Source organism: Scomber scombrus, chromosome 2 (genome assembly GCF_963691925.1).
Source record: "Scomber scombrus chromosome 2, fScoSco1.1, whole genome shotgun sequence".
NCBI classification, from domain to species: Eukaryota; Metazoa; Chordata; class Actinopteri; order Scombriformes; family Scombridae; genus Scomber; species Scomber scombrus.
Genome location: NC_084971.1, coordinates 5403264 through 5412808, shown reverse-complemented (window position 1 = coordinate 5412808; position 9545 = coordinate 5403264).

Below are 9545 nucleotides of genomic sequence, written 5' to 3'. Positions count from 1 at the left end.
TGATGAACCCACAGAAAAGAATCACCTGACTGCCCTCCCCCTCAGCTAGCTCTATGTAGCCTTTTAGCTTCTTTTAGTTCATTGTTTCGGTTAGCCGACAACTTTTTCTCTCATGAGCCCCATTTGCAGCTGCTGTTTTGAGTTAAAAATAAATAAATAAATAAATAAAAAGCTCAGATAAAACCTCATTACATAACTCAAGTGACTAGCTGGTAAACTCCAGTGAATACTGGTGCTGCTCTGCGTTAGCTGGGTGTAAACAGCTAACGCAACTGTTTGCTAACACATTGTCTGGAACAGTTTTATGAGGATGAAAATAATATAAATATGTTAAATATGGCAACATGTACGGAGCCCGTAAAGGATCATGGTAAAAAAAAAAAATAATTAAATTGTGGCCACAACATAGCTATAACGTGCGCATGAAATACTAATTTGTGGCCACAAGATACTAATTTGTGCGCACGTTATAGCCTACTTATTTCGTGGCCACGAAATAGGTATAACGTGCACACGAAATACTAATTAATAATATTAATATCATTCCTGGGTGCTCGGTGCACTCTCAATGCCTCCCGTATTTCTGGTGACAGCTGCACATTGTAGAGCTCTGAAACTTTAAACTTGATGCAGCTGATTTAAACATTATGCTCAAGCTCTGACACTGTCCTATGAAATCAATTTAGTCTTTGGCAGATCAAAGTGGAATGAAGTTTATTGATCAGATATTATCTGTGGTAATAAAGGATTGCGCAATTTTCTAATCAGGGTTCTATTAGCTGTAATATAGCAGTGTAAAACGGACTTCAGCGAATCAGGACCAAGCATAAAAACATCATCAAAGTGTTAACATAATGGTTTAAAGGAATTATAGCACATTTCATCAGATATAATATAGTGAACTTTTAATCTTCTGTGATTTTATTGAAGGACAAATGTCCAGAGAACACTACAGACACATTCAGTAGTTCAGTCAGAGCAACAACAACCTGCAAATCAATACAAACTAGATTCTGATCACTGATAGGCTATATTTTCCCATGGCAACGTGATACATACAGTGAGCACTACTGTAACTGCACGGCTTTGTCTGGTGGCATCATTAAACGCTGCGGTTCATATAACCTATGTATTCCCTCAGCTGAGAGTCTGACACACATGATGCTATTTTCAAAGGAGATGATCAGGGACAAAGGCACTTTTTTGAGATGATTTCAAGCTGAAACTGAACAGAATTTGGTCCGGACGTAGGCTATTGCAGGTTATAGAGATGGTGCGCTCGATTTGCTTACCCAGCTGTCCAGGAATGATATTAATATTATTAATTAGTATTTCGTGCGCACGTTATACCTATTTCGTGGCCGCTACTTAGTATTTCGTGGGCACGTTATAGCCTACTTATTTCGTGGGCACGTTATAGCCTACTTATTTCGTGGGCACGTTATAGCCTACTTATTTCGTGGGCATGTTATAGCTTACTTATTTCGTGGCCACAAATTAGTATTTTGTGCGCACGTTATAGCTATATTGTGGCCACAATTTAATTAAACGTGCACACGAGTTAATAAAACGTGTACACGAGTTAATAACGTGCACACGAATTAATGAAACGTAAGCACGAGTTAATAAAACGTAAGCACGAGTTAATTAAACGTGCTCACGTTTTATTAAATCGTGCGAACAAGTTAATAAAACGTGTGCTCGATTCCGTCAATATTAAAAATATATTGCATGATCCTTTATGGGCTCCGTAAACATGAGCTCAGGTTGTTGTGTATTCAACTTGTTCTGCTGTCAACAAGGCAATATATGTATATACATATATATAAAATAATGATTCATTATCAATTAATGTAACTTTGAAGTAACATTTGAAACCCAGAATTTGGTTCTCTACCTGAACATGGCATCTAAAACCACTCAAAAATTTGGACACACTTTCTTATTCAAATGAATGAGAAAGTGTGTCCAAAACTTTTAACTGGTGCTGTATCTGCAAATGCCACATTATTGTAAAAACCTTGCTAATTCTTCTTTATCTTTTCCCCTATCATTGTCTTACTTAAACGCACATATCATATCTAGTTGTATTGTAATGATCAACTTTAAAAGCTAATAGGAAATGGCTCTTATGGACGGAAGTGTAGTGGTAATGAAGCAGAAGGCTGATGTGGCATCAACAGAGGAAGCTGATGTTGTCTTGTCACTGTAGCTTACACAAGGCTGTTGAGCAAACAGCTTTGTGGGTTCACAGAAAATAACAGTGATGTACAATATGGACATGTGGAATGCAGCGTACAATGTGATGTCCATGGTGACAGTTGGTTGGCTGTTATGACTAATCCAGTTTTATATGCACTAAATTGCGTGAAAAAACACATTTTCAGGATCTTTCATTTGTGAAAACACAACCCTCTGACACATTTCAACACTGTATATATTAATAACATCATGTTTTATGCAATTGTGCTGCTGAACGTCTAAATGTGTACTGCTAACTCAAATATATGCTGAAATGTATACATTTTTTAGAGCTGTGTTGAAAACGAAACATTTTCTCACTATAGAAAACAGCTCATCGTATAGGAAATGACACATTGTTTGATATCAAGATACAGAATCACACACATTTTTAAAGATACTTTTAAATGGCATCCTTTCACATGTCGTACACAATGACCAAAACATGAAAGCACACTAACTCACATCATATTCAGAATGTCCTCCCTCTACTAACCTCAGGGACTCCAGGGACCTGCACTGGTAACGTTGGCATGGCAACTGCACTTAGAGGTTTTTTTTTTTTTCTTCTTTTTTAATGAATGCATTTAGGCTTCAATGTTCCTCTACCTCTCTAGCCCTGCCAGCATCCTCATTAAAATCCCATTAAGCTTTAATGAACTGACTTCATTCGAACGGTCAGAACATGAGTTCAATCGCCGTGTTTACGTCAATCAGCGTGTCCTCATCTTTCATTCTGTCCTCCGCTCTGAATTGATCCTGCTTATTACTGAACTTCCTGCTGCACTCATTCATATGAACAATTAAATTCACCCTGTACGTCAGCTCTATAGGTCCCTCTGGTTGGTGCTGTCTCCTGTTGTTCATCCCTAGTGGGAGAAAAACATAGAGCTGAGTTAATCATCTTTTCAATTCACAGAGGAACACAAATTGTTAGAGACATATTGAGTTAAAGCTCAGTAGTCTAAAAGTTTAAGAATTATTCTCTAACTTGCCTCTTCCTCATTCTCTAAATGTCTTTGTTCAGTTTTATTGAGGTAAGTAAATATAATAGGATAATGGATTTTACCTGGATTCATTTGATACTTGTTACTTGAATATCTGGTCCAGTCATGCATATTTCTAATCTGGTCAAAACTTCAGCAACAACTTTGTTCTTAAACCGATGCACTTTGGTACCAATGCACAAGCCAAACACATTTAAAGGTCAGGTTCACAATTTTTCAAAGCTTCTCTCAAAACAACACTCAGATGTCCATATGAGCACAGAAAGAGATTTCTGCACTGTCATCATTCCTCCTATTCATACTACCTATTATAAGACTCCCTTCAAATGCTAACAGGAAGAATGGTTATGGCAATGAAAAACCTGTTTCAAAGTTCATGTGAGCACCTGACTATTTTTTTTCAAGACAGACTGGAAACTTGAAATTGTGAATCTGCCCTTTAAGACTACTCTCTCTTCTTCATGCATTGTGTAAGTAGGTGAAGAAACTTCCATTCTACTCATGGAAATATGTCCTGTCATATCACTACTACTACTACTTTAATCTTCAATTCATTTCCCACGATCTCCCATCATTAAACACAGCAGACTGCTCAGCGTTGACATGCCTGATTACATAAAAGTTAAGCAAATAGAAAAAAAAAAAAAAGATTACATTTGCAGTCCGCAAGGGCAAAATTTGAATTCAGAAATTGCCCCTGAAAAAATGAACAGATAGCCTATTCCTTTATTAATGACTTAATTGTTTCATGTCTGAAAAGTGCAGCTGCATAAGATCACACACTGAAAACTACTGTAGGACTGTACTGTAAGTGCAGTAAAATAAACATAAAGTTGCAATAAAGATTCTTTAATGAAAGCAAGAAGAAAATGTTCATATTTAGCATTAATAGAGATCCTGTATGAATGTGCATTTCACTATTGTACTGACTGGATTAACTTGTATTAAACCATTAAAAAAAATCATGTGTGATTATGCAAGTTTGACTTTGGCTTGAACTTATTTTAGTTTCCTTTTATGTGTCAGAGTGCATGATGTGGCCAAACAGAGTGTAAATGTGACAAACTGTCAAATAGCTTCAGCCAATCAACTTGCTGATCTCACTGCTGTGTCAAACTGAGCGCCAAACAGTCATGACTCGAATGATTTGCATTTAACAAGGAGTGAGCTGCCTTCTGGCTTTTTGTCCTTCCTTGAAATAAAAGTGTGTCATGAAACACTGAGGTGATACAGTACTACATTTGTTTCACAAACACTATTACTGAACAAGCACACACCAATTATATTCAGATATTCTCTGTGAAATATTGACAGGATCTATTTAAAGCAACGCAAACAGCAGAACACCTTGTGTACAAAGACTTTAGGTAAACATGCGGCCAACAGACATAATCCTATGGCTACCCTATCATATGACATTGTCACAGCAGCTCCAAAGTCAGACATGTAGAATAAAGGGAGCTATGGGTGAATACTAATTTGCTTGAACACTGTTGCTTCAATCTGGAGAGCTTGTTGCCAAGAAACAGAAAAAAAACTTTTGCAGTGCATCTGCATGAAATCTAACCAAAAACTGTTGGATGGAGCCAAATACCTTAATTCCTAAATGAGATTTCCACTCTTCTTTTAACATACAATTGATCAAAGATTGAACTTGTGTGGCAGTAAGGTCACTGCAGTTTCCTTCTTTAAGTAGAGGGATTACATGAGCCAAATTCTGGGGAGTATGTCAGATATTATGTCAAGATTATATAATATGCTCTATAATTAATGATACAGGTTCATGCAGGAAGAAATAATCCAAATTGTCCGTATTCAGTTTTCTAACAGGCTGAGCAAAGATCAGAGACCTGGTATAATCTGCATGCACATAACTGCTGTTTGCAGGAGAGTCCCTGGGCAATCATACTTAAACAAATGGCCAGCAGGAGCACAATGTCTTTTGAAATGTAAGGCAAGGCAAGGCAAGGCAAGGTAAGGCAAGGTGGGGTAGGGTAGGGTAGTTTTATTTATATAGCGCATTTCATACACAGTGGCAACTCAATGTGCTTTACATAAAACAAACATTTAACAGAATTTTTTTTTTTTTAAATCATGGAATTTGAGATATAAAAATAAAACCCAATCATAGTAAATACATCCAAACCCTAACCGCCCCCCCCACACACACACACACACACACACACACACACACACATACACAAACTAATAATAAAAACAAAGTACAGAAACATAGAAAGAGAGAGAAATAAAATACTATAATAAAGCATTAAATATAAGGTTGCAGCATAAAATAATGATTTGCTTTAAAATCATTAAAAGGACATAGAGTGCAAATGAAAGATTCAAATTTAAAGTGCTTTGAAAGAGCTCAATCATAAGCACAGGAGAAGAGAAGTGTTTTTAACCTGGATTTAAAAGATATTCACAGTTGAGGCTGATTTCAGTTCTGCTGGTAGTTTGTTCCAGTTGTGTGCAGCATAACAGCTAAAAGCTGCTTCACCATGTTTAGTCTGAACTCTGGTATGCATATATCATTCTGATTTGATGATAAATAGCTGTTGGATTTAAAATAATAACTGGAGGCATTTTATATGATTTGGCCTGCTTCCCGAAAGTTAAGTTGGGTGTGAGAGAGAACTTCTGACCTAGTCTGCAGCATTCACTCCATTTCTGAGCAGTTGGTTGGATCATCCAGGCTAGAGACCTGCCTGAATCCTGCAGTGCACTACCAAGTCAGGAGTACACCTTTAGTCAATTTTTAGTCTTTGTTTTAAAAGTTGATGATAACGGTGAAAAGGACTTTAAAATAGGCCAAAGTAATATTAGGCCTGATAAATATCACTATGGTACATATTACTCAGGAATTGTTTGTTAAAGTTTGTACTCCACCAATTGTACACATGTTCAGTTTACTCGTCCATGTTTGTATTTCTCACTCTGTGAAAACATTTGCGTAGTGTAGCCTACTCCGCCGCAATAAAAAAGTGCTTCTGAGTCTAAATAAATGTGAATTTGGGCTGGGAAAATCCTAATTTTTAACAGAAATCCACAGTTACAAACCAGGGGCATAGTGTGCGATATACTGGTAATGCAAAATCAGTCAAATACATGATAATCAATCATTTCTTTTGCGGAGAAACTGAGTTACGGATTTCCACCTTTTTGTCAAATCCTGATATTTTCTGAGACACTAACATAACATCACAGTATAATAAATCAATCTTCACTGTCACAGTCCAGCGTGAGCATTAAAAGTCAACTAGTCTAATTTAAATACTGTATACAGATTACAGTGTAGTATAGTGCAAGTACAATGTATTTGCAGTAGCAATGAATGACAACAGACATGTATAACCTGCTTGGCTGGACCATCAGACAAGTAACACTTTTAACTGAACACCACATGTTACAGAATGACTGCATTACAGTAGCTTTTAGTGTTTAAGTCTGGCAATTGACTATATACCCGGGACTCCCCATCAGTTTGTTAGAACTGAAGAGCCCCTTGGATGAGAGGCGTAACACCTTCAAGTATATACTAACAAGTCCAGTTGCCCTTAATTGAACCTTGGATAATCATGACTTGGATGTCTAAGAATCTCCACAGACATCTTTAGTCAGCATTTTAGGATGAGCACACTCAGGATGGTAGAGGAGTATGAAAGGACAGCCCGGAAAATTGCAAACCACACCTGTGGTTTAACCTGAGATACCAACAACAAAGACTCATACCCAACATCCTAGGTTCCACTGTGAAAGGCCACAGAGCTGGAATGATCCTAGAGAGGGCGCGGATACAGCTACTGAATGAGAGAGGGAGACAGGTCCATTTCACCACTGAAGCTTTGAATAAGGAGGCTTTACTCCAGAAATTGAAATCACATCTGCCCAATACAATCTTGGAGAAGGCCAGTGATTTCATTGGGAAGGCTCCTGGATCTTAACAAGCCAAACGCAAAAAAAGCCTAAAGACAGACACAGACATTCCAAAACCTACAGTCATGAGCCAGTAACACAATAAATCTTCCCTTGAGGCAGAAAGATAATTCCACACTGGATTAAACATACGACCGACAAGTCAAGAACCTGTTAGACATGGAACTCATTCAATCAGAGCAAAATGTCCCAGTCAAAGGAAAACTACCTCATCGCAGGACCTTCCAAGGCAAAGTCACTCCCTTCCAACTTCCCAGGAAAGGAAGGCTGTAATGTCACTTAGCAAGAAAAAAAAATCACCATCCTACCGGCTTGTAAAGGAAGATGCACGGTGGTCCAAAACAGAACAGACTACCATGTCAGGATCACCACACTACTCAGCAAACGAATACATATGAAACACTGCGGCTAAAGGCTTTCTTTCTTTCTTTCCCACTAGTGGATGCAAAAAAAGGGCTATATAATGTTTAAATCAGCCATAGAAGGAGAAAACCATTAATTGTGAATTATATGATCACATGTATCCTTGGGAAGCCATATCATGAATGTAGTGGCTCCCAGATTCACAAAGACGTAGCCCCCCTTCAGGCCCAATATCAGCAGCATCATATCTACATATATCTATCATCTTAGCCCCCTTGGTTGGTAACAGTCCTCACTATATTTAAAACTCCATGGACTTTGTGAACAAGTTTCCAGGATTGAAACCACAGTGTCCAAATGAAACCCTAACACAGGAAAAGCAATCTAGTATGTAACTGTATGTATGTATGTATGTATGTGTAGTCCAATGCAGTGAGGAATTCACAGACTTGTATATCAGGGAAACTAAACAACCATTAAGCATGGCTCAACATCGGAGGGTCAACTCCTTGAGTCAAGAATAAGCAGATTACCTAAAACTGGAAGATAAGGGACACTCTTTTGAGGACAACAACGTACACATTTTGGATAGGGAAGACAGATGGTTTGAAAGAGGAGTGAAGGAGGCCATTTACGCCATAGTAGAGAAACCAACCCTCAACAAGTGAGGACACCACTTATTCCCCAACTGCAATGGTGTCCTTTTAACCCTTCCTATGAGATTTAACAACCATTCACATTTGGCTTAGCAAACACATTCATTTCTAACTGTAAGCTCAGTTTCTGCCAGTTAACATGGTGACAGGTATAAAATCACAAGAGGAATCAGGTTGCACTAAGGTATTTTCCCTGACGGTTTCTTTTGTACCAGATAAACCTGATCTTCAGTATTTAGGATATGAGCACTGACTTAGCCTGCTGAGCTGCTTCTTAGGTTCCTCATTCGTCCACATAGACATTAGATGCTCAACTCAGAGCAGCTAAAGCCACGTGTTGTAACTAGATGTACTTGTGCATAGTAAACCACTTCTGTTCAACTTCAGTTAAATGATCCAGTTAAGGATGTGTAAAACACACCAGACACCACAAGATGGATGATTAGATTTTTGACATTTAATGTATCTCTTACTATCTGTGTAGTTTAAGTTATCTTTAGTTAAGAAAACTTACTAAGTTGTACCAGCACCACATATTGAACTTGTCTGACATCCTGACCTCTCTATGGCCTTAATGCCTCTCACTACCTTGTGTCTTATCTCATGTCAGAAAACACCACATGTCCAAGCTCTTGACCGGTGTCTCTAAAACTATTACATCTCCATAAATGTGTCCTCATACTGTAGGCATGCTCTTAAGGATAGTGTGTACTTCTTCGACTTCCTTGTAAATAGCTTCCTCTTAACATCCCTGATCATCACCTTTTCCATGTTGTTCCTTAACTCCTGATCACAAGACACACTTCCCCTCTTTACTAGATAAAGTGACAAGTCAGTACAAGAGTATCATAAGAAAGTGTTTTGATAAAACAGAGCAGGTTTATAATTACTAATACTATTTAAAATGTGCCTGATATAATTCATTGAGACTCTCAGATGAAACTAACACTGACCTCAGCCCTCAAGATTACCCTTAAATCACCCAAATCACAAAAAAATAAACTACACACATAAAGATTAATGAAGATTTAAGAAGCTACATCCTACCAAATAGTCCTTAAAAACTATTGAAAGGGTGCTATTTGAATTATTCAGAGACATTGTATTGGGGAAATTGCTGTTGAATCTTTTTTAAATGTATATTTTCAAACCTTTGAGCCCCACAAACAAAATTCCACTCAAATCCACTTTATTGGAGGTAACAGCAGATATCTTAGGGAAAATTATGTCAGCATCTGGATAAATAAAATCAGAACTGTCTGCATGGCCGGATATCATTGTGAGTTGTGTTTTTTTTAATATATCAATTATAATATATGATAAGCACTTTTTGGGGCAC